Below are 3,619 nucleotides of genomic sequence, written 5' to 3'. Positions count from 1 at the left end.
GGGCTCAAACGCAAACGCTGCTGTGAAAATCAGGCGCCTGAAGATTTTCGGCCCGAGCCAGGACATTGGAGCACAATAACGTGGACCTGGTTCAGTGAGCCATATTGTACAATTATACAAAAAAAAAAAACTAGCTACCGTACCACCACCCTCTGTTGCCCAAGAGGTTAAGAGTGGCACGGCTAACTGGAATGGCAGCGCTTCTATCAACATGGTTGCGCGCCCATAAAACCTTGAAAAAAAAAAAAAAATCCCGAACAAGCACGCTAACAACCCTGTCACCACGCCGTAGCTTCTTGATTTGTCCTTTCTCTTGCGTTACTGACAGACGTGCACTGCTTCGATACTATTCGATATTTTCGGCCACTATGCGGCACTATCTCGATTCGAGATGAAATTTCACTATTCGCACACCCCTACTTAGTACCTTTGATAGATATTTATCTGCCTCAGGGCTTGTAAAGTAAAGACCTGACGGGCAAACTGTCTAAGTTGCATCGGCCATCGTCTCCCATGTTTTTTCAGTGGTTGCAGATGCATTTGCACTCTTAGAATTTCCAAAAAATCCTTCTTTAGGTACCTGCCTGCTCAAGAAGAAGCTGCGCATGAGATGCAGTTGGTTTCTTGGACTTTTTAAGTCTTGCAACAATTTGATGGAGGTGGGAGTTCTCGTCGCAGTAGTGCTGAAGCCTCTTCATATAACATGGAGTGAGCACTTTCCGGGTCCTGGTCCTGGCTCTTGGGGTTCCTGGAAAATCAAAAAGCCACATCACTAATGTTAAGTCTAAGGCTTTAAAACTTACACTTTGGTTAATGGTTTGCTAAGTTTGGTACACTAGAAACACGTACATTTGTATTTTAATGCAACGTATTATTACCTGAAGGAAAGAAGCGTTAATTTCAAGGGCTCGTTTTCTTTGTTATACACAATATTAATGAGAACTAACAGACAATAATGCCAAGGAAAGTATAGGGGATGTTTTTAGTAATAAATGTAAGGTAATTGTGAAGAAAGAAAAGTGGACGAAAAGATAGCTTGCCGCGGGCAGGGACCGAACCTGCGACCTTCGAATAACGCGTCCGATGCTCTACCAACTGAGCTACCGCGGCGGCCATCCCCCCGTCCACTTTATAGGGTATATGTGCGCATTTTAAACGTGGGAGCGTCAGTCAGCGCCGCCAGTAGCCATGACGGCGAGTGTGGAACACTCTTTTTCTGCCTGTTTGGCGTCACGTAGCACGTGAACTTGTTACGAGCTGGCAGCTGACCAATAATCCCTCGCATACTACCTGAAAGCATCAAGTCTGCCAGAACGAGACCCTCGCTATGAATGAAGGAAAGAAGCGTTAATTTCAAGGGCTCGTTTTCTTTGTTATACACAATATTAATGAGAACTAACAGACAATAATGCCAAGGAAAGTATAGGGGATGTTTTTAGTAATAAATGTAAGGTAATTGTGAAGAAAGAAAGTGGACGAAAAGATAGCTTGCCGCGGGCAGGGACCGAACCTGCGACCTTCGAATAACGCGTCCGATGCTCTACCAACTGAGCTACCACGGCGGCCATCCCCCCGTCCACTTTATAGGGTATATGTGTGCATTTTAAACGTGGGAGCGTCAGTCAGCGCCGCCAGTAGCCATGACGGCGAGTGTGGAACACTCTTTTTCTGCCTGTTTGGCGTCACGTAGCACGTGAACTTGTTACGAGCTGGCAGCTGACCAATAATCCCTCGCATACTACCTGAAAGCATCAAGTCTGCCAGAACGAGACCCTCGCTATGAATGAAGGAAAGAAGCGTTAATTTCAAGGGCTCGTTTTCTTTGTTATACACAATATTAATGAGAACTAACAGACAATAATGCCAAGGAAAGTACAGGGGATGTTTTTAGTAATAAATGTAAGGTAATTGTGAAGAAAGAAAAGTGGACGAAAAGATAGCTTGCCGCGGGCAGGGACCGAACCTGCGACCTTCGAATAACGCGTCCGATGCTCTACCAACTGAGCTACCGTGGCGGCCATCCCCCCGTCCTTCACAATTACCTTACATTTATTACTAAAAACATCCCCTATACTTTCCTTGGCATTATTGTCTGTTAGTTCTCATTAATATTGTGTATAACAAAGAAAACGAGCCCTTGAAATTAACGCTTCTTTCCTTCATTCATAGCGAGGGTCTCGTTCTGGCAGACTTGATGCTTCAGGTAGTATGCGAGGGATTATTGGTCAGCTGCCAGCTCGTAACAAGTTCACGTGCTACGTGACGCCAAACAGGCAGAAAAAGAGTGTTCCACACTCGCCGTCATGGCTACTGGCGGCGCTGACTGACGCTCCCACGTTTAAAATGCACACATATACCCTATAAAGTGGACGGGGGGATGGCCACCGCGGTAGCTCAGTTGGTAGAGCATCGGACGCGTTATTCGAAGGTCGCAGGTTCGGTCCCTGCCCGCGGCAAGCTATCTTTTCGTCCACTTTTCTTTCTTCACAATTACCTTACATTTATTACTAAAAACATCCCCTATACTTTCCTTGGCATTATTGTCTGTTAGTTCTCATTAGTATTATTACCTGGAATGTTGTGTTCATCCCTTACAAAATTTGCAAGCTGTGCCCAAATTGAAATACCAGGTCAGGCTAGAGTAAAAGGCTAATTTGGTATTTTTGCATGTTATGAGAACAAAATAAACACAGGCAAAATGTATTTTTTGTCACACAGCCACGTATATGACTGGCCAAAAGTAGGCACACACCCAGTGGCAGATAGTAAAACGTTAAAACAAAAGGGCATTTATTTAATGAAAGCATCTATTTAATGTAATGAGCTGTACCATTAACCAGTTCTAGTGCCAATATTTATATATTGGGGATGCATGTGGGAATAATTCCTTTTTGTTTTGTAGAATGAAGACACACTTACTGGAATTACTATGTAATCTTGCATTAATCTTGCTTTAATAAGAGGAAGAATACCTACTCTGTGTAGTTGGTGCTGTTGGCAATGGCTCCTGTGCCCCCTGGGATGCTGGCTCTTGTATTGGTGGAGAGATATTGAGGGGCACTGGAAAAGAATGCTGTATATCACTATATAAATTTAAGCAGGAGCAATGGCATTGTGCTTTATTTTTGGAAAGCTCCCACTTACTGGTCTCACGCCTTGATGCTGAGAGCTCTGGAGAGAAGTCAGGGAAATCTTGGTATTCTGAAAGTACACATCATTACATTAATTCTATATCCGCTTTAGAAAAAAACACATCAGATGAAATACACACTTTCAATCAAGTAAACAAGGAAAATTACCATCTATGGAAGCAGCGAAACGAAGCTTCGACACTTGTGACATAAGAAATATTATTCGCGAAACCATTGCCGTTACAGGGTGGAAGGTACAAAATACTCATCAGGCAAAATTCGTTACAAAATTTAGATTTTATAGTAATCGTGAAACCAAGGAATGATGAGAGTTTCTGAACAATCTCGACGGTCCCAACACACACACACCCCTACATTCTGGCGAGATAAGTGTTAGATCTCAATATCGGTGGAAGGGTATGAGACCCCCAGAGACCGCATTAACCTTAAGCCCCCTTGACTTTAAGGACTGCTGATAATAATCTAAA

At 43.5% G+C, this 3,619-nt stretch overlaps 1 long non-coding RNA gene across 1 annotated transcript; it reads right to left on the bottom strand.

Moving 5' to 3' along the window:
* Window positions 1–627: 627 nt before the first annotated feature.
* On the bottom strand, window positions 628–3,283 carry LOC125758394 (uncharacterized). Its single transcript, XR_007416014.1, has 3 exons — window positions 3,145–3,283; window positions 2,977–3,060; window positions 628–748 (listed from the first exon to the last, which is right to left on the bottom strand). It is a non-coding gene; the product is annotated as an uncharacterized LOC125758394 (long non-coding RNA).
* Window positions 3,284–3,619: the final 336 nt, after the last annotated feature.

Source organism: Rhipicephalus sanguineus, chromosome 4 (assembly GCF_013339695.2).
Source record: "Rhipicephalus sanguineus isolate Rsan-2018 chromosome 4, BIME_Rsan_1.4, whole genome shotgun sequence".
NCBI classification, from domain to species: Eukaryota; Metazoa; Arthropoda; class Arachnida; order Ixodida; family Ixodidae; genus Rhipicephalus; species Rhipicephalus sanguineus.
This window is presented reverse-complemented; position numbering and strand designations above follow the sequence as displayed.